Source organism: Podarcis pityusensis (assembly GCF_964106645.2).
Source record: "Podarcis pityusensis genome assembly, chromosome: 14".
NCBI lineage: Eukaryota > Metazoa > Chordata > Lepidosauria > Squamata > Lacertidae > Podarcis > Podarcis pityusensis.
The window spans coordinates 44,880,374-44,903,034 of NC_138039.1; positions in this window are offsets into that span (position 1 = coordinate 44,880,374).

The following is a 22,661-nucleotide window of genomic DNA, read 5'->3' on the forward strand; positions in this document are numbered from 1 at the left end:
ACACACATTCTACTCATGTAAAAACATGCTGATTCCTGGACCGTCTGTAGGCCGGATTTAGAAGGCGATTGGGCCGGATCTGGACCCCTACCCATGTTATAGGGTTTCAGAGAGGTGAGTTTTCAGATTCTACTTTGAGATGCCAAAGATTGAACCTGGGGTATTTTTAATAAAATTATAACATTTTATTTATATCCTGCCCTCCCCAGCCAAAGCCGGGCTCAGAGCGGCTAACAACAGTAAAAGTAATACAGCATTCTAAAATCAATTCATTCTAAAATCAATTCAAAATCAAATTAATGGCAACCATTGGGCTAGAGTTATGTGAAGATTACCAAAGGAGGGGGTCAGGCTGTGCCTTGGCCAAAGGCCTGGTGGAACAGCTCTCTCTTGCAGGCCCTGTGGAAAGATGTTAAGTCCCTCAGGGCCCTAGTCTCTTGTGACATATTTTTGTATGCAAAACACATGCTCTTTCATTAAGCTATGGCCCTTCTCTGTGGGTCATGGAATGGGAACCTGCAGCCCTCCAGATGGTTGTTGGACTGTGGCTTCTGCCAGGTTCAGCCAGCATGGCTATTGGTCAGGAAGGATGGGGTGTTGTGGTTCAAAACATCTGCAGAATGCATATATTTTGTTAGAAACAAAATACCAGTCACCCATGGGCTTTCAGATCAGTGAAGGATGGAGCTATTGCATTGTGAAGCAAGACAGAGTGGAGCCACAGAGCTGAAGGAGACCTTGTCTGCCATGTAGCCCAAATCCCAGCTCAGTGCTGAAAATCCTGAGTTAGAGCATCTCCAACAGATGGCATCCGTTGAACCAGGCATTCCCAAAAGGCAAACACAGGCACAAGGATTTGCTAAACAGGGACAAAAGGAGCACATTGAATTGTTGCAACATACTTACCTTTTTTTGCCTAGGCTTTCCCTGACCCATGAGACTGCACACTGTTTTATGGGTCTGAATCCCCAAATCTCTGTTTAATTTGTTTTAATTTGCTGTTTTATTGGTTTCAGGTTGCATGTTTGCTTTAACAGATATTGTTTTTATATTGTACACAGTGTACGCTGCTTAGAGAATTTTGAAATAGGAAACTTCCGTGAACCTGACTATCGCACTATCCCACATGGTTCAAAAGCCACTCACTGCCTGCAAAGTGTTCCACGCTGTTGCCTTAAGTAGGCAGGATGAGATCTAATGGCCTCCTTTGCAAGAGAATTAATTTCTGTTGAATATTAGGAGAAACTTGCTGATAGTAAGGAGGAGTCTGATGATGCAACCAATGGTCTGGAGCAAGGTTTCCCAAACTTGGGTCTCCAGCTGTATTGGACTACAATTCCCATCATCTCTCACCACTGGTCCTGCTAGCTAGGGATGATAGGAGCTGTAGTCCAAAAACATCTGGAGACCCAAGTTTGGGAAACTTTGGTGTAGAGCAGCGGTTCTCAACTTGTGGGTCCCCACAGGTTGAACTACAACTCCCATCATCCCTGAGCTCTGGCCTTGCTAGCTAGGGGTGATGGGAGTTGTATTTCAACAACATCTGGGGACCCACAGGTTGAGAAAGGCTGGTCTAGACTGATGGTGGGCTCTCCTCCAGTGGTGGCCTTCAGAAAGAGGCTGAGGAACGTTCTGCTGAGGATGCTCCCATTTTGGGTTTCCTACACCAAGCAGCAAGCTGGCTCCAAATCTCAAGAACCTGCATGGCTTTCTGGCCTTCTCCACCTGGCCCTCAGGACTGCCCAGTCCATGCTCCTTCCCCAAGCCACTGCCTCATTGCTCCATGACATCCTCTAGCATTTTTTCCTAGCTTGAAGGTGTCATTGAACTGCGAACCTCCTGCTTGCCTGCATGGAGGATGGGGAGTGGTGTGTGTCAGGCCACACCCACTTTTGCCACACCCACTACTGGTATGAAGTCCCCAGGAAATTGTCATCAAGGGTATGTGGTCTTCAGGCTGAAACAAAGGTGTCCCTACCCCTTATTCTGCGATTCTAAAAAGATGTCAGGAGTTTTAGTTGCAGAACTATCACATCAGTCAAAGCAAGAGATTAATATTTCCCTGGATCCTGACCAGTAGATGGAAATATATAGAAACTCCAGCAGGTGCAAAATGCCACGGCAAGACTCCTTACAGGGTCCTCACCACGGGATCACATTCACCCGGTGCTATACCAGCTGCACTGGCTCCTGGTGGAGTACAGGATCAGGTTTAAGGTGCTGGTTTTAACCTTTAACACCCTATATGGCCTAGGACCCTCGTACCTATGGGACCACCTCTCCTGGTATGCCCCATGGAGGACCTTACGGTCTGCTAACGACAACACCCTGAAGATCCCAGGCCCCAGGGAAATTAGACTGTCCTCGACTAGAACCAGGGCCTTTTTGGCCGTGGCCCTGGCCTGGTGGAATGCGCTCCCACAAGAGACCAGGGCCCTGCAGGATTTGACATCTTTCTGCAGGGCCTGCAAGATGGAGCTGTTCTGCCAGGCCTTTGAGCAGGATGCAGTTGGACTTACTTTCCTTTGTATAAAACAAGCCTGAAGGAGGCCCCCAACCTGCTCACCGGTCCTTGTATGATCAGTTGGTCCTGGCAATTATTAAACACTCTCAATTCCACCCTGATAATTGCCACCTGCCCGGATTTTAACTTGTCTGAATTAATTTTAAGATGTATTTTAATTAATTTATGTCTGTTTTTATGCTTATTGTGTTGTTTTTATGATGTTAGCTGCTCTGAGCCTGGCCTCAGCCAGGGCGGGCGGGATACAAGTTGCTATTATTATTATGATTATGATTATGATTATTATTATTATTGGCAAAACTCCATGGGTGTTGTGATTGCCTTAATATAAATCCAGGAGCATTGCTTTGGCTTTTTTTATTTTTATTTTTAAAAACCCACCTCTCCTGGTTGGCAGTCAAATCCACATTGGGGATTTAGAATGATCTGGGAATAGTGACGTGGGGCGTCAGGCTTCAGAAATCATCAAAAGGAGCATACTGGATTTACAATGTCCCGAGGAAATTGGGATTTACAGAAACTGAGAAATGAGAAGACCAGAGATGAGCTGAACTGGAAGTGCACTAGGCACCATGCAAATCTAGAAAGCTCTCATGTTCAGCCAAGTTAGACCCTCATTGCAAATAATAATAATAAGGGGACAGGGGCTCAGACCTTTGCTCCAGAGTTCGTCAGGAATGCCTGGCAGTGATGGCTACAACCATGGATGGGCAAAGCTGTTGATTTTGTTTTCTCTCAGGTTCTCAGGTTCTCATTTTTCAAACCCTAAGTTCAGCTCTGCACATTTCCACATCCATTTGCCATGGTACAATGGTAAGGATCACACCAGAAGAGCCCTGGCGGATCAGGGCAAGGCCTGTCTAGTCCAGCATTCGGTTCTCAGAGTGGCCAACATCCATTCCAATATTGACTCTTGCCTGCCCACATGGCAAGCAGCCCCTGAAAGATTGCTGACAGAGGAATGCAACCCTCAGGCTGAAAAAATGTCTGCCATAATGCCTGCACTGGTCAAAATTTAGTTTTTGTTCTATAGGCTTGGAAGGGACCTAGAGATGGAGCTTGCAAAGAAGAAGGTCTGCACTTCAGAATATGCCTGTGAGGGACTCCTCCAGGGACTGGAGGAGAAATGGTGGAGACAGCTCCCCCTTCCTTCTCCTGAACCTTCCTGAGAAGAGGAGGGCAGTATAGAATTACAACGGTGGTTTGCAGAAGGTCATGACTCTGAGACAAAAGAGGGAAAAAGCTGGGAGATAATGGAAGAGGAGAGGGAAGCAGCAGAGCCGGAGCAGCTGGCTCAGGGCCGTCTTAAGCATATGCGGCGCCGGGGTGCAAAGATCCACCCAGCACCGCACCGCCCCCAGGTTGCAGCACCCTGCCCACCAGCAATTCCCAGAGACTTATTAAAGCCATACAACTGTTGGGATGCAGCCAAGGAAATGGGGGCAATTTGCAAGCCCCCAGCTGGCACCAGCCCACCGGCCGATGTGCCGGGCCATCTCCAGAGCACGCTCTAATCAGCAGAGTAAACGCTGCGCAACAGAAGTGGCAGGGAGAGGCTGTGATGAGCATATTTACAAGCAGTTTATTCAGCATACATCAGCTCAATAGGAAATACATGTCTTCTCCCCTTCATGTCCAAGCAAGCAGCAGAAGCAATAGCTATACACAAATCGAAGTTCCCAGCAAGCTGTGCTGGAGTGTAAACAGGCATGTGACACACAACAGTCATGCCTGTACTTAAGGTGAAATGGAATATCCTAACAACAACTTGGTGGCCACCACTGCCTCCTGTGGGAGGAAGTTCCATAGGTTAACTGTGCACTGCACTAAGTACTTTCTTTTCTCTGTCCTGAATCTTCCAGTTTTCAGCTTCATTCAATGCCCCTGAGTTCTAGTGTTAGGAAATGTGTCAGAAAACGGGAGGAGGAACAGGCAATAGAATGGGGTCCTGGTGCAAATCACCAGGTGGACATTCCCAGAGGATTAACTGCTCACAACATCCTTGTGTCGGGGATTGGACTCAAGGGGACGAGAGGGAGGAGGAATGGTGGAGATCACCCTCCCCTTCTCCTGACGCTGCAGGAGAAGAGGAATGCAACATTGATTGACAGCAGGGGTTTGAGGAGTTTTTGGAAGGTCACAGCTCAGAGATAGATGAACAGCAGAGTTGGGAAGTGTTAGAAGAAGGGGGAGGGGAGACAGAGGCAGGGCAGCCAGCGGACACATTGTCACTGGAGAGTATTTCTGGCCCCCCCTTTCTCCTAGAACTTTGCATTTGTTGACAGTGCAGCAACAAAGGACTCAGAGACAATTGGCCACCGTAAGGGGAGTGTGGCGTTCATATGGAGCCCCCGGTCGTCTCACGGACCATTGACCCGTACACCACTAATCCGCTGCCACCAACCAGGTCCTCCCTGGTAAATCACTTAGTCTCAGTCAGGTTCTCAAGTTAACAAAGAAGAGTGTACTTTATTTCAGACACAAACAAACTTTAACTGCATTCCAGACGTTGTTACTCTTCACCTTTTTAGTCTTATTTTATCCTGTCTCTATCTCTTCTACCTCCCCTCACACAAGAACCAACTGCACTGTCTATTTCCAACTTCTTTTCCCAACCAACCAACCAACCAACCAACCAACCACCCACCCAACCAACCCACTAAAACCAACCAACTACCCACCAACAACTAACTCAAACCTTGGGCTAAGCCCTTTTATAAACAGGTAGGCTCCGCCTATTGGTCTACATTTTAACCCTTTCTCCCCCCCCCGTACAGACATTTTCTAAACGAACGGGCAAACGCCACAGGGAGATGCTGTTGCTAGGAAGGAGGGAGGAAAGCATTTGGAGCAACGCCATTGTCAGGGCTTGTTGCGTTCTGTTGTCTCTCGCTACTATGAATGAATAAACTCATTGAAAAGGACTCTACCTTGTTTTCTCTGCACTTCCGGGTTGGCGCCATCGCCGAATGGCGGACTCCCTCCGAGCTCCGGAGGGAGTCGGCTCGGCAGGGGCTGGGTCCGACCGCGCCGGCGACGCGGGGACCCTTAAAAACCACGGGCACGGGGCCCGTGGACATGGGGACTCGGCTGGTACCGTCAGCGCCCTCCCGACTCGTGAAGGAGCCTTTTTAAAGGCTACGGATCGGGTGCCTGGGAGTGGCGTGGTACTTTGAGTCTATTGCTTCCCCTGCCGAGTGCAGCCGCATGCCATTCGTCGGAGAGCGCTGGCTTCTTCCATTTGAAATTCGGACATTTAACAAAAACCCGTGAGTAATTGGGTAACCGGGTACAAAAGGAGGAAAAAAAAAAAGGAATTTTTTTTTTTTCGGATTCGGCACGAGCGGGGGGGATCTAAAAAGGAAGTCAGTCCCCTCCCTGATTGTAAACATGCTAAAACAAGGACTGAGAAACCAAGATCAATTCAGAAGTTTATTGCTGACTAAAAATATCAAATTCCACGATGGAATCATTACAAGAATTGTGCTGGAGGAGAGTCGAGGGTGAGAGGGAAAAGGCAACCCCCCCCCCCGGGAACCGGGGCGATTCAGAGAACCTGGCGGAGAGAGATGGAGAGTTTGACAGCTGTCAAAGTAGCTGTCAAATCTTGAGAATATAAAGAGGACTTTGCTACAAGTATTTTGCTGGTTAATTTTGATACAATTGGATATAAATATGGATACAAAATGTCGGGTGGAAAAAGAAACAACAATTTGACTTTTGGATGAGAGGACACAAAGTTATTGCAATCCCTCTAGAGGGGCTTTGGGACATTACAAGCGGCGTATATGGAAAACTACTCTGGGATGTGTACTACTGGTCTTAGCTCCTGGGAAAGTAGCAAAACTGAAATATTTGTTTTGTCTACAGAGGTGACAACACAATAGAATTTTTCTATTTAAGTAAGCTCCTGAATAACAAACCTCTGTAGAGATACTAGATTTCAGAATAAGAATGGTTTTGCAGCTGAACAAGACAGAAACCTGAGAAAGTAAGAAACAAAAGAGTAAAGGACCAACTACGCCACGGCAAGAACAATGGGAGGAGTAACAATGATCAAGGGAAATTAAAGGCCTCGATTAGACTGGACTTTTGAAATTAAACATTATCAAAACAAGTAAATTTAAAGAAAACCGGCAAGATGAATTGAGAAAGTTTGGCTGTGGACTTGAGACCTCCAGGCCGACAACATACAGACTGATGGACATAGGGAATCTAAACCGGGGAAGGGAGGGGGAATTCTAGAATCCAAAGGCTATGTAATCAACTTTTGGAACCTTCTTCTATTTTCTATCTTTTAAATTTTTTTTTTATATATAACTTTGGTATTTTGATTTAACAAGTTTTGGAAAAAAAAAGAAAAGGGGGAATTCGTGGAAGGAAACGGGGTAGATTTTGGGGAAAAAAATCTTTGTTCTATTTTGTTAAAGGTGAGGAGTGATGTTAAGATTGTAATTTAAATTGGCTATTAGGCATAACATATTAGGTTAAATTGGGAATGAGAACTTGTGGAACCAACGTAGGGAAAGGGGAATACAGTCGGGAGGGGAAGGAGGGAGTCCCAGAAAGAAGGTTATGAAAATAAGGGTTTAAAATTGGTCTCTTTTCTTTCTTTTTTTTCTTTATCTTTTCTATCTTCTTTATTCTGTTATTATTGGAAATTTTAATAAATATGATTAAAAAAAAAAAAACCTTGTTTTCTCTGCTCTTGCTGCAACCGGGGGAGGGATAGCTTTCCCGAAGCCTTGACACCATGCTTCTTGGGGACGTCAATTTGGACATGACCTTAGAGAAAGACCATAGCTCAGTGCGGGGCCAGCTGGAGACCTTTTGGCACCTGAGGCAAGAGTGCTCCCTGCTACATCTGGGGCCATGCCCCAGTGGGGTGGGGGAAGCATGCTGCTTGGGGCTGGTTGCCTCAGATCACTTCATTGGTGCTCCGGCCAAGCTAGCACAGAGCAGATCATGTGACACAGCTTTTTAGCCACTTTCTGCTCCTCAGAATTTGCCGCCCAAGGCAGCTGCCTTACTCTGCCTCATAGGAGGACTGGCTCCGGTTCAGTGGCAGAATTTGTGCTTTGCATACTGTTACAGAAGTTGGATGCCATCCCCTCTCTCTGGCAACCTGAAGCAAGATCCAAGGGCTTCCAGGTACTCCCCCAGGGTCTGTCGTCCTTTGGGGAACTGAGACATGGTGGAGACTGTCGTAGCTTTAAGAAATATGATTTATTCGGACTACATGGAACTGGCGGAAATGACTGGCAGAATCCGAGACCAGGGAGAAGAGTCGGTGGAAGAAGATTGGAAGAAATTTAAAGACTATTTACAGAAATACTGCAAAATTCATGAATGTTAGAATGATGTCAGAATGAAGTTAAGTGGTTTTAGCAGCAATGTTACAAATGAGTATGTAAAAATGGTTTGTTAACAGGTGAGAATCCAAAGTTATAATATATTAAGTTAAAGGATTAGGATAAAAACAAAGAGGGAAAGGATTTGCTGAATTAACTAATTGAACTGGAATACAAAAAAGGGAGGTGTGAGGAGGTCAGGGAAACATAAATGAAAGACAAGACATGGAAAGATTGATTTGTTTTTAAGTGTTTTTATTTTTCTGTATTTTGTATTTTTTCTTTTTTCCCCCCTTCTCTTTCTTTTATTTTTGTAACCTTTTTTGAAACTTTAATAAATATCATTTTTTTAAAAAAGAAATATGATTTATTCACCTAGTTTTGCCTTCAGTCTTCTTGGAGGGAGCCCAGATCTTATAGCATATTAATTTCAAGAGGGTCTTGTACCCCACAGCAGTGCAGCCCTGGAGTCTGAGGCATCTCTCACAGCCAGCCTTCAGCCAACCTGCCCAAGATGGATTGCTTCTTCCTCCTCCTCCTCCTTCTTTCCAGCAACCCTTACTCAAGACTCTCTTTTCCTGTCACCTCACACCCAGTTACCCTCCCAAATCCCCAGTATGTTCATACCTCAGGGCAAGGGGGAAGGACAGTTCTCTTGCATTGCCAGTGGCCCTGTATGGATTCTTAAAGGCCCTAGCTTGGCCATGTCTTTTTTTTGCATAGGCTAGCTTAGGAATTCCAATGTAGCTTGTATTTCTCCCTTCACATCTCCAATAATCAAAATCCAACCATTTGTTAATCTCTAGGTTGTTTTTTTTTTGGGGGGGGGGGTCCTTCCTCCCAAATCTCTAACAATACAGAAAGTCCCTGCCTCAACCCCCAGCATCACCAAGAACAATTGCTAAGAACAACCCCTGTCTGAAACTCTGAAGAGCCTCTGCCAGTCAGAGTCAAGAATACCAAGTGAGGTGAACCCAAGGCTTGACTTGCATAAATCAGCTTCCTCTGTTCCTGAATTTCATGACCCGAACTTCTGCATCTCCTTTTCTGCAACCCTTTCCAAACTGGTGCAGTCAGGCTCAATTTCCAAGTCAAATGGAGAGGCTTAGCCTTCCGTTTTGGCGATCGAAAGAGACGCAGAATGTCAAAAAGAGTTTTGGAAGCCAGAGCTCAGCAAACGGTGAGCATAAGCAGTCAGGATTTGATTGCTGGAGGAGTCTCTCCCCCCCGCGTATTCACTTCCTCGGATGGGTTTAAGGTTGCGATAACAAAAACAGAGGGTGAAATGATCTGATCAGATGACGCTAAGAAGAAAGTAAATGATGTGGCAAAGACACGGGCTGGGGAAGAATATTGATGACTTGGGGGGCTCTCAGAGCATACGGGGCTGTGGCAATGTTTATGGATAAAGAGCCAGGCAGTAGCAAAAGCTGACAGGCTGGCAAACACGGCTGCGGAAGTGGGAGAACGGAGGCTTAGCAACAGAGCAGAGGAGAGAACAACGGGGCAAGCGTCAGGATTTATTGCAGAGAATCACAGAATGGCAGAGTTGGAAGGGACCCCAAGGGCCATCTAGTTCATCCCCCTGCAATGCAGGAGTTGCAGCTCAATAATCCCCGAAAACCTCTGTTTTAAAATATGGTTACAGTAGTGGGAATGGTGAGGCAAAAGATCCTGGGCACATGTGCATATTGTATAAAGGTGCAAAGCCCTTCTTTTGCACCCAGTGAAACATAAACGTGCAGAGTTTTAAAAAAACTAGGGAATGGCGCGCCACCCGCCTGTGACTCCTGAGCCTCCCCCGATCAGTAAAAACAAAGGGGGAAGGGGTCAAGAGATCTGTACCGCCGGATGTCCCCGGTTCCCCTTTGGCAGTGGCGGCGGCAGCAGCAGGAAAAATGGCAGGCGCCACGGCAGTGAGCAGCTCCTGAAGCCAGCCAGAGCCAACTGCGCTACCAGGCTGGCTCTGGGCTGCTGAGGCTGCCACTGCCACGATTCCCGGGGACAGATTTGCAAATCTGGGGACATCCCGGGGACGGAATTTGTCCGGGACAGATTTGCAAATCCAGGGAGTGTCCCCGGGAACTGGGGACGTCTGGTAACCCTATTTTAAACCCCCCAACTAAGGAAAGCCCACCAGCTTCTGAGGTAGCCCATTCCACAGTCAAACAGCTCTTATAATGAGAAAGTTTTTCCTAACATTTAGCTGAAACCACCTTGCAGTTTGAACCTGTTGGTTCGGGTCCGTGGAGAAAACAAGCTTCCTCCACCTTCTATGCGACGACCTTTCAGGTACTTAAAGATGACTATCAGGTCTCCTCCCAGTCTTCTCTTCTCCAGGCTAAAGATGCCAACCTTTCCTTGTAAGACTTGGTTCTGAGACCCTCTATCATCTTGGTCACCCTCCTTTGCACACGTTCTAATTTGTTGATATTATTATTATCATTAGAATTTATGAACCACCCTATACCCGGAGGTCTCAGGGCGGTTCACGGAAAAGTTCAACATAAAAACCACAATATATATGATCAAAACAACAATAACAACCCAATAATACCCGTCAAACTTTGGTGCTTAGAACTGGACACGGTACTCCAGGTAGGATCTGACCAAGGTAGAACAGACCTGGCACTAATGCTTTTCGATTTCAAGAGCAAAAGCTTTTATATATATATAAAAGAATAGGACACTTTATTTTCTATTCTTTTAGTACATACCTAAAGCAGCTCAGCTGCTTTCCCCCACCTGCCCAGAGCAGGAATCATGCTGCAAATCTTACCTGTCCATCTCAGGCCACCCACCGAAGATACTGTACACCCCGAGGGCTCTTCAGATTCAATTGCCCTTCGTGCTTAAGTGATCTCAGAGAAAACGACAAGCGCGCCACTAATACTAAAAGTCCTCTTAGCTAATCCAACTAAGGGTGGGCAAGGCAGGGTGTTCCAAGGAGAAAAAGGATGACTTCAGGAAGCGATTATTTATTTAAGAAATGTGTTTATTATAAGCGCTTGCTTCAGCCTCCAGATCCCCCTATGGCATTAACCACACATGTAATTGCTTTAGAACTATTTGAAAATCATTTGGCTATTTTAACCATGTACTTTATATTTTATGATTCTCGATCTAGGTCACCTTGTGATATAAGGCAGCCACACACACACACACACACACACAAATACACCCCTCATTGTTCTACCCTTGTTCCATCTCCACCACCCTCACCCACCCAACAAGTTTCTCATTCCATAATTACATTTCCCACCACTTGATGTCCCTTTTATTTTTTTTTCGTGCTTTTATTGTTTGTGTTAAGATTTTTATTAAAGTTTTTTCCCCATAATGCACTAAGGTATAGAAAACTAAAACAGCTGCAAAAAGTAAAAATAGAATACAGAGTCCTCTCCTAAAGGGGTGCGTGTGTTTGTGTGTGTGTATTATTAAATTTCTGTCGTACACTTTAGAATATTCATTTAAGCAAACTTAAAATCTCAGTGACTTCCCTTCTTCTCTTTCCATGGTTCATTTTGCATATCATAAATCCCTACATATTTTACATAAATTAAACCATTCAGTATTCCATTATTACATCCATCAAAACTTGTTTGTTGAATTTATCTTAATGCTGCCAACATTTTCTAGTGTACACGTGCTCCCCCCATATATTCAATAATCATTTCCCAATCTTCTTTAAACGTCTGTTCTTCTTGTTCTCTTATTCTATATGTTAGGTCCGCAAGCTGCACATATTCCATCAGTTTAAGTTGCCAGTCTTCTTTAGTTGGGACCTCACTCATTTTCCATTTTGGGGCTAACAAAACACGGGCCGCAGCAGTGGCATACACAAATAACCTTTTTGACACCTGCGATTGTCCATCTGAATTATCCCCAACAAAAAGGACTTTGTTGGGGTTTTTTTGTGGGGGGGAAGTACTTTTAAACATTTTTTTCAATTCGTTATGAATTATTTCCCAATACTCTTTTACCCGTTTACAGGTCCACCACATATGAAAGAAAGTACCCTCAGCCTCATTGCATCTCCAGCACTTATCTGATTCAGTCTTATACATCTTAGCAAGCCTGTTGTTGTTGTTGTTGTTTAGTCGTTTAGTCGTGTCCAACTCTTCATGACCCCATGGACCAGAGCACGCCAGGCACTCCTGTCTTCCACTGCCTCCCGCAGTTTGGTCAAACTCATGCTGGTAGCTTCAAGAACACTGTCCAACCATCTCGTCCTCTGTCGTCCCCTTCTCCTTGTGCCCTCCATCTTTCCCAACATCAGGGTCTTTTCCAGGGAATCTTCTCTTCTCATGAAGTGGCCAAAGTACTGGAGCCTCGGCTTCAGGATCTGTCCTTCCAGTGAGCACTCAGGACTGATTTCCTTAAGAATGGATAGGTTTGATCTTCTTGCAGTCCATGGGACTCTCAAGAGTCTCCTCCAGCACCATAAGTTAAATACCACCTGTAAATCATTTTCAAGTAGTTCGCCTTCAAAGAATAACATGTTGCAACAGAAGGCAGTGGTCTCTCCCAGCTCTCACCTGGGATCTTTCCTTTCTCCTCACATCCTCTCACCTTGGGAGACCAAGAGGGTCCCTACCCCAACCATCTACTACCCCCATGAGTGTGAAGTCCCTGGACCCTAATAAAGGCCCCGAGCAAAAGACAACTTGATTTCCCTTTAAGACCATCTCAGAACTGCCTCCCAGAATGCCTGTGTGATTCTGTAGCCTTTTCAGACCCTTCCCATTGGCTGGGTGCGCGTTGCTCCCGGGAGTGAGGGAGGAGTCAATGGACACTGAGGGTTGGTTCAGAGAAAGAGTTTATTTCTGCTTTCTGGATAGCAAAAAGGCACTGCGTGATCAATCACAGCAAGCACACTTAAAGAGCAGTTACATACAGCTTATAACCCCTTCAAGTCCCCTTTCCCCCTCCCCAGGAATCCAGCCTCATGAGTTTGTACACGTAAGTTTGCATCCTTGAGCATGAACAGAGATTCCTGTTTCTGTACTCTTATCTTGGGGTAAAAGGTCACCTAACTATATAGGAATACTCCTGGTGCCATCCCCGGGCCCGGGGGCTGACAGGCCTGTCTTGCAAGGTCTGTGTGTCAGCGTGGTCAGGATAGTTACAACCGATAAGATAAGACCCAGATCTGCCATCCTGTCTCCACTCGGAACTGACAAGACCGTCCATTAAGCCTTCATGGACTGATAAAGGAGAAGGCAGTTTATACAGCTGGGTTTGTGTTATACACCTCAAACTAATGGATTTTAGCTAATGATCCTTGAAGAAAGAATTTGGGAATTTTGGGGCCCGCTTCGGGTGACTGCACAGTCAGGTTTGGGTAACCTGTTCCTTCAATTCTGCCTCTTTTTCCCCCTTTAAAACTTTCCCGCCTGTCCCACAAGTAGGGAAATTCAATTCCATTCTCATCTAAAGGTGAACTTAGCGAAATTGCGCTTTCCAAAATAACATGTGAACCAAAACACAATCCCCCTTGGGACTTTGTACTCCTCTAAATTTTGCAATGGACTTCTCCGGCCAAGTCTTGTTTACAAAAATGTGTGTGTAAAGCATGCATAAAAATATCACCACCATCATTCATGTCATTTTAATACCACTTTATATTTTAAAGAAAATAATAATAATCCCAAAGCCGTTTACAACCTACGTTGAAACAACCCAGAGTAAAACATCACCGAATAAAGTCAAATATAAAGTATATGTTCAAAGCAACGTAATTAACAGGAAGCTGAAATATTATCGTAAAGATTTCAAAATAAAACGTTACAAAGGAGGTCAACTGCAAAATACACATTTAACACAGCCAAGTTAGCTTTTTAAAAATCTTAAAACATTTCAATAGAAAACATTACTAAAGGAAGTTTAAAAAACACGCTAATTTAAAATAGCATAATTAGCAAGAGAATAATTTTTTTTCTTAAGCACAGAACATAATTGCTGCTGTTGCTGCCAATCCTGCCAATGGTTTCTCATGGCAGGCAGTGGCTGTGGAAGCTCAGGTTCAATGACCCGGGTATGCACTATGAGACCACCAAGAGAACTCAGCTGGAATCACTTAGGGCCCCAACCTTCCAGGCCAGGTGGGAAAGGGCCTGCAAGGCAGGGAGCAGGTCCTCTAGGGGCCAAGATGCATATATTCACGAAAAACAACATGCAAAATGCATTCCATTAGGGAAAAGTGCTTTGAAATTGGTCAAAACAGTATAGAAAAATGTTTTCAAGATTATTTTTTTTACTAAAATGCAGGTGCATCTTAACGGGGATGTGCAACTTGATGCAGGCACCTCACCCGGCCTCATCACAGGGCGGTGGCTGAGGAGAAGGCGATGGCCTTATTGCACATCACACTTAGCCAAACCATAGCTTAGTGTACATGTTTGAGTATACAGCAGGGTGGCGCTGTGGTCTAAACCACTGAGGCTCTTGGGCTTGCTGATGAGAAGGTCGGCAGTTTGAATCCCCGTGACGGGGTGAGCTCCCATTGCTCTTTCCCAGCTCCTGCCAACCTAGCAGTTCAAAAGCATACCTGTGCAAGTAGATAAATAGGTACCACTACGGTGGGAAGGTAAACGGCATTTCCATGTGCTCTGGTTTCTGTCACGGTGTTCCGTTGCACCAGAAGCAGTTTAGTCCTGCTGGCCACCTGACCCGGAAAGCTATCTGTGGACAAACGCCGGCTCCCTTGACCTGAAAGCGAGATGAGTGCTGCAACCCTATAGTCCCTTTGATTGGACTTAACTGTCCAGGGGTCCTTTACTTTTTCCTTTTACCTATATATATTCTCCAGAGGAGCAGATTGGTCTTTGCAGGTCATTCTGCTCCTGTGTTGTGCTCAGCCAATGTGTCATCTGAACCTGGTTTAGCTCTTTTCAGACTAGGGGTGAAGGAACCCCCCCACACACTATTAATATGTCAGAAATTAAATCGTTATAACAAAAGAAAAAAAAACGCTATGTAAAAATTGCATAATTTTCTTTTGCTCTACAGCGCCATCAGGTGTTGCATGTTTACAACACATTCAAAGTTTTTTTTATTTTTTTAATAATGTAACTGAGTCCGAAGTATGACCTGTTTCCAAGGTTTGGCCTACGGTTTATGGCTCATGGTTTGTTCAGGAGAGTGAAACCCTTGGCCCACATTCGGTCAACAAATTAAGTCAAACTGCAGATTAGGTCATAGCTGTCAACGTTTTCCTTTTTTTAAGGGAAATTCCGTTATTCCATCATTATTTGCTTTTTATTGAAATTTTCCACTGAAAACAAAAGGCATATAGCAAAAGAAAAAGAAGAAAGAAAATAGACAAACAAAAAAAAAGTAAAAATAAACACTCTTATTAATCAATGTTAAGTATTGTCCACTTATTTACATTGCGTTAACACGCATCTTGACCGTTTTAAGGGAAATTCCGTTATTCCAAATAGGATTCCTCACAAGAAAAGGGAAAAGTTGACAGCTATGGATTAGGTTAGCTAAGCACAGCACAACAGCTGAATGACCAGAGAGGAGCAAAGTGGCTGCAATTTCCTTTCTGGGAGTTCACGTGCTCCCACATTTGTGTTAAGCCATGGTTTGACTTAACACAGGGTTGGGGGATATTTTTCAGCCCGAAGACTCTATTCCTTTCTTTTCTTTTTTAACCTTTTATTTAACATTCAAACAATAACAATAACTAACACAACATTCACTATTCACTACATTCAACCATCCTTAATAATACATAGTATTACAAAACGTCACAACAACTGGATTGACATTCCATATATGTTTTAACTTTATCTATTTTACATAACAAAGAAGAAAGAAGAAGAAAAAAGAAAAAAGAAAAAAAGAAGAAAAAAAGGGAAAGAGAGAAAGGCTAAAAAATAAAGGAAAAATGGAGGAATAAATAAATAAATTTGACTTCCGATTAGACTCATTGTATTGTTGTTCCTACTATTGTTTCACACACAGTTTCAAATAACCATTTATTTTCTCTGTTCTTATCAAAAAAAGGAGTTGTTATCTATTGTCAGGGGTTCAGGGACAGAGGCACAGGGTAGGCAGGAGATGGAGAGCGATGGGGATGAATCCCAGGACAGCGAGGAAGAGGATGACAATGACTCTAGAGATTCCATGAGTCTTTCCAGCGAATCAGAGGATTCCCAGAAGGGGGCGCCGGTGGTCAAGGCCAGGGGAGCCCCAGGGGGGAAGTGTCAGGAGCAGGGGGCCAGCGGGGGATCCCAAAGTGGCAGCTGGGCGTCAGGACCAGCCTCCCCGCCAGAGTGCAGCGAAGGGGGTGGAGGTTCCAGTGTATCAGGGGAGGCGGCTCCGGCAGTAGAGAAAGGAGGGAGGTCGGAGCAAGCCACCCTCCCGGAAGGGGAGGGGAGTAGTGAAGGGAGTAGCGTAGCTGTCAAAAGGAAAGTTAGAGGTTGGGCGCGCGCGCCAAGTTCAAATGTAGAGGCGCGCGGAAGTACAGGGAGCCCGGAGGAGGGGCCAGGTCCCAAAGCCCGCAGGAGGGGGCAAGAGCAGTCTGATTCCGCGTCGGAGGAATCCAGGAGGGGCGAAACCCCAGCGGGCAGAAAGACCCTGCGGAAAAGGAAAGAGAGGAAGAGGAGGAGCAGCGCAAGCCTCTTAAACTGGTGCAGGGGAGGGACGGATTCAGAGGGGACTTCAGCGGTCTAAGCCTAGCAGACGTAGGGCTGCGCGCCTCGGATCTGAAGCAAACAATGAACTGCAATAAACACTTTTGTATATAAGAAAAGATAGGCGTTGGTCTTTTGTGAGCTGAGACTTGAGGCAGCCCTGACATCTATACTTTTTAATTCACAAGAACCATTCAAGTTCTGCCAGGAGATTGTTGGTGTTACAATAATTTTTCAAATACTCTTTAAAAATTTTCCATTCTTTTTGTACTTTCTGTATTGGATACCCTCCGACTCTCCCTGTCATCGTACCAACTGCAGATACTCCATCCTTTGGACCCTCCACTCATTTCCGAAGACTCTCTTCTGTGGTGGGCAACTGTCTCCAGTCCACATGCCACAGTGGTGGGCAGAGCCCCAAATATTGATTTTACCTTTGTATGGTAAAATTCAGCATCCTAAAAAGCAGAGACATCACCTTGCCAACAAAGGTCCGTATAGTTAAAGCTATGGTTTTCCCAGTAGTGATGTATGGAAGTGAGAGCTGGACCATAAAGAAGGCTGATCGCCGAAGAATTGATGCTTTTGAATTATGGTCCTGGAGGAGACTCTAGAGTCCCATGGACTGCAAGAAGATCAAACCTATCCATTCTTAAGGAAATCAGCCCTGAGTGCTCACTGGAAGGATAGATCCTGAAGCTGAGACTCCAATACTTTGGCCACCTCATGAGAAGAGAAGACTCCCTGGAAAAGACCCTGATGTTGGGAAAGATGGAGGGCAGAAGGAGAAGGGGACGACAGAGGACGAGATAGTTGGACAGTGTTCTTGAAGCTACCAGCATGAGTTTGACCAAACTGCAGGAGGCAGTGGAAGACAGGAGTGCCTGGCGTGCTCTGGTCCAGGGGGCCACGAAGAGTCGGACACGACTAAACAACTAAACAACAACCATGGTAAAATTTGCACAGTCCCCCCACCCTCCATCTAAGCAAGGAAGAAGCACCCTCAGGGTTCAAGGACAAATGCCAGCCAGGCAAAATCCATGTGGGGCTGTAGCCTGGAGAGAAAGAGTATGGTCTGGGGAGAATTCTGAATCAGGCTGATGCATATCTGCAGCTAAAAGGCAGAACGAGGACAGAAATAATAACAACAAAGAGCTGTGAAAGCTGAGGACAAATTGTAGCGATGCAACCGGGATGGTGAGATATGGGGCATCTCTCTCAGGACAAAAAAGTGCACGCATTCATTTTCCTGAGAGCTGCTGCGAGAAGCTACAATGCCTGCAGCCTTGATGAATGTTGCTTTTGTCTTGATCCCCGCGCAGAATATATAATGTCCGGAATGCAGTGGGTGTTTATACAGGGCGGGAGGTATATAAATACGGAGGGAGTTTAAATGAATAGTTTTGTTTGTTCTGCACTTATCTAATTCAATAGCTTCTGGGTGAGCAATGACTCTCCGTAACAAGAGCGCAAAAGCAGCATTAGGATAATTGGCTGCATCTCCCCCTGCCCTGTGGTGCATAATGCAAGCTCCAAACACCGGCAAGTGCTCTTCAAATAGGCTCCTCTGTACCGGATTCCTAAAAGCAGGAGGCAATCATGCCTCGTCTTGCTCCCCACCTGCACAAGCCCCGGGAGGAAGAGGAGCAGGTTGCTTGTTCAATGGTTGTGTTGATAAGGTGGAAGAGGAAGGAGCGGGTGTGTCGCTTTTTTGGGGGGGGGGAGAGACTTCTGCTACTGTCCGGAGGTTTTTGGCAAGAAGTGCATTCCACCCGCTTCAGCTGGTGGTCCACTTATGCAGCAATCTGGGCAAGGACAACCTAACTTCTGTGAGCTCCGCCGTGGCAACATCTGGGATTAGATGACAACAATGCATTGTGAGTGGGGCTGCCTTTGAAGCCTGGCTGGGCAGAAACTGCAGCTGGGGCAGAATTCAGTGGCCAGGTTGCTCACCGGGGCAAGACAATCTGAGCACCAATCTAGGCCTGACTGCGTTGGCTGCCGATTAGTTTCCAGGCTCAATTCAAAGTGCTGGTTTCAACCTAGAAAGATCAGGATCCCAATTCTTCAATGATTACCTCTCCTCACATGAATCAACCCAGACCTTGTGTCCATCATCTGAGGTCCTTTTGTGTGTGTCTTCTCTGAAGGAGATTTGGAAGTCGGTGACAACAGAATGGGCCTTCCTTGTAGTGGCTCCCTGTTATGCCTGGTGCCACCACTGTCTGTTTTTCTATTTATACCCAGGCTTGTGGCTCTTAATTTGGGGAATACTTAGGTATGCTTGTGATCTCTTCTTCCACTCATCTTTTTAATGGGGTGGGTTGAGTGAGATCTATCATTATCATTATCATCATCATCATCATCATCATCATCATCATCTCCCTCTCTCTCTCCCTCTCTCCATATACAGTGGTACCTCGGGTTAAGTACTTAATTCGTTCCGGAGGTCCGTTCTTAACCTGAAACAGTTCTTAACCTGAAGCACTACTTTAGCTAATGGGGCCTCCTGCTGCCGTCGCACCGCCAAAGCCCGATTTCTGTTCTCATCCTGAAGCAAAGTTCTTAACCTGAAGCACTATTTCTGGGTTAGCAGAGTCTGTAACCTGAAGCGTATGTAACTGGAGGTACCACTGTATATATAATATAACAGATATAGAATATAACAAATGGGTATTGTAGATTCTGATTTTCATTCTTATCATAGAATTGTAGAATTGGAAGGGACCCTGTTGGTCATCTGGCTCTCTGACCTGACTCTGGGTTCCCATCTTCTACCTTATTCCAGACTGCTGCCCACAAGCCCAGCTCTCGCTAGATCTTGTTGGACTCCAGTTCCCATCAACCTTGAACCATGGGTCATGATGCCTCGGGGCTGATGAGAGTTTGAGTCCAACAACATCTGGAAGGCCATAGGTTCCCCAACCTTGGCTTACTCAAGTGTAAGAAGCAAGGTGCTGCAGTTGATTGACGGTTGGTTTGATCCAACAGCTTACGAGCTGCTGTTTTTCCAAAGCAAGCTAGTGCGATGAATATAGAGAGAGACAGCCTGTTTTGAAAAGATGCTGAAGCTGGGACTTATTTCCAGGAAGAAGCCTTTGCAGCCTTAATTATAGCATTCTCTTCACAGCGAATGCTGGATCCTCTCTGGAGGGGCTGAAGTAGCAGGGGAGTCTTTGGAAAGAGCTGCTTTATCCTGCAATAATCTGTTTCCCCTGTTATTACTGACAGAATTAGTGTTTGCTTATCGGTGCCTTCTTTTACGATTCAGCAGCTGCTGCTTAATCCCACCGTGAACATGTAATCTTCCTTTTCAGGCGACCCAAGTCGCCGGTCCAGATTAAAGAATAACATCCCCAACCCTTGTCACCTTTCCCAAGTTACATCCTCAGCTGCTGCGACATGGAGCGCTAATCCGGAGATCACAGGCAAAGCCGAGTTCCACCATCACGGGAAGGTGACAGCACGAGGTATATCATAAATAATTCTTCTCCAGGGGGTGGAAGCAGGAAGGGAATTAGTAAAAACCCTCAATCAGAGGCATAGATCCAGGTGCACCAAAAGAAGCAGCACTGACTCTCTCTCTCTCTCTCTCTCTCTCTCTCTCTCTCTCTCTCTCTCTCTCTTAAATCCCACCTTTTCCTCCAGGAGTCTAAAATGACATACACAACTCTTCTGTGTCCTGTTTTAAACTTGTGAGGTGGGCTTGTCTGAGAGGTCAGGGTTGTCCAGTGAGCTACATGGTGGAGTGGGGATTTGAACTCTGGGGGTGGCGCTGTGGGTTAAACCACAGAGCCTAGGACTTGCTGATCAGATGGTCAGCGGTTCGAATCCCCGCGACGGGGTGAGCTCCCATTGCTCGGTCCCTGCTCCTGCCAACTTAGCAGTTCGAAAGCACGTCAAGTGCAAGTAAATAAATAGGTACTTAGCAGCTTGAAAGCGAGATGAGTGCCTCAACCCTAGAGTCGGCCATGACTGGACCTAATGGTTAGGGGTCCCTTTTACCTTTACCTCCCAGGTCCTAGTCCGATACTCTAACCACCACACCACACTTGAAGCCAATGTTCAAAGCTGCACTTAGAACCATAGAATTGTAGAGTTGGGGTCCACAGGGTCATCTAGTCCAACCCCCTACAATGCAGGAATATCAGCTAAACATCTATGACAGGTGGCCATCCAACCTCTGGTTAAAAACCTCCAAGGAAGGAGAGTCCACAACCTCCCGTTTCCCTGTCGAACAGCTCTTACTGCCAGAAAGTTCTTCCTGGTGTTTAGTCAGAATCTCCTTTCTTGTAGCTTGTGTGTGGCTTGAGCCAGTCATCTCGTGCAAGGCTGGGGGGTAGACTGGCCATGATCTACTGCCTGATCTCTGGGGGACTTGAAGTAGAAAAGCAAAGATTTCTAACTGCCAACTGTTTGATGAGAGCAAGGGCAAAACAGCTTCTTCCCCCAGCACCCAAAATTATATTGCTGAAAGGAAGAAAGCCAGAACAAGGAAACTAGGAATGCTTTTGAGTGAGGAAGGACTATGAGCCCCTTTCCATTCTGGTACTCAAAACAGATTCCTAGGAGCAGAATTCTTTCATCCTGGCTGTAGCTCTTTTGCACCTGTCTCTGGCTGGTGGCTCTTAGGATTCTAGTAAAAAAGCAACAGCAATAGGGACGCGGGTGGAGCTGTGGGTTAAACCACAGAGCCTAGAACTTGCTGATCAGGTCGGCGGTTCAAATCCCCGTGACGGGGTGAGCTCCCGTTGCTCAGTCCCAGCTCCTGCCAACCTAGCAGTTTGAAAGCACGTCAAGTGCAAGCAGGAAGGTAAACGGCCTTTCTGTGCACTGATCTGGTTCACCAGAAGCGGCTTAGTCATGCTGGCCACATGACCCGGAAGCTGTACGCCGGCTCCCTCGGCCAATAAAGCAAGATGAGCGCTGCAACCCCAGAGTCAGCCACGACTGGACCTAATGGTCAAGGGTCCCTTTACCTTTACCTTTACTGGCTGGTGGTTCTTAGGGTTCTAGTAAAAAAGCAACAACAACATAGACCCTACAAGCTTAAATTTTGCCCATTCCTGATCTAGAGGCAGATTTAGGGGAGTGTGACCGGTCCTGTTGCAATGGGCACCAAGTTTTGGGTGTGCTGAGGGGGACACTTGTGTGGTGTAGTGGTTAGAGCAGGAATGGCACAAGGACCACCTTAAAGATGGCCTAACCCTCTGTGGGCCACACCCTCTCTCCCATGTGCTCCCATATTCATGCACCATACATTCAACACACACAAACTCACAGGTGCAGACCAGACCGAAACACCAGCAAACACAACTCTCTCTCTCTCTCTCTCTCTCTCTCTCTCTCTCTCTCTCTCACACACACACACACACACACACACACACACCTATGTGTGCAGGCACAAACCACACCCATCCTCACTGCACCATTTCAAATAGCAGTTGCTGAGAATCACGGGTGGGGAGAGTTGGGCTGCGGTCCACCTGGTGAGTTTCCCATAGGGATCTGCTTGGCCACCGTGAGAACAGGGATGCGGTGCTAGATGGGATTTGTCTGATCCGGCAGGGCTGCCGTTCATAGCGCCCCCTCTTTGCTCTTGCCGATATCCAACAGCGCACTCCAGATTTGGGTTGGATCCCAATGCCACGGATGACGCACGGAGATGCGAGAGGTGGCAGGTCAGCGATGTAGGCTGCGGGCAAACGCGGCGTATCTGGGAGGGATTGCATAAAACATTCTGCTCGAGGCTGAGCTGACCTCAGCGGCCTGGGAAGTGTAGCAAAATGGTCCTGAAATGCAAATCCATGGTTGTTATCTTGTGCAGAAATAGAGTTCATAGAGACTTCCGCCTCCATGCCTCCAGCAATTACACAGGCATCGGGGGAGAGAGGTGTTTGTTTTGCCTCTGGGATATCGCAGGAGAGGGGGACGGTATGCACATTGAACTTTCGAACCAAGAGCAAAACCTTGTTAATTCTCACACCGCTTTCTGGGAGAGCTTTTATAAAACCACAAGTAACCTACTAAATGGGGGATGCACCAGCGGTGGGTCATTTAACTACTTTAGCTACTTACCTACCGCAATGCGCTCTATGTGGAGCTGTTTTCGCAGATGGAAAACTACAGCGATGCATGAAA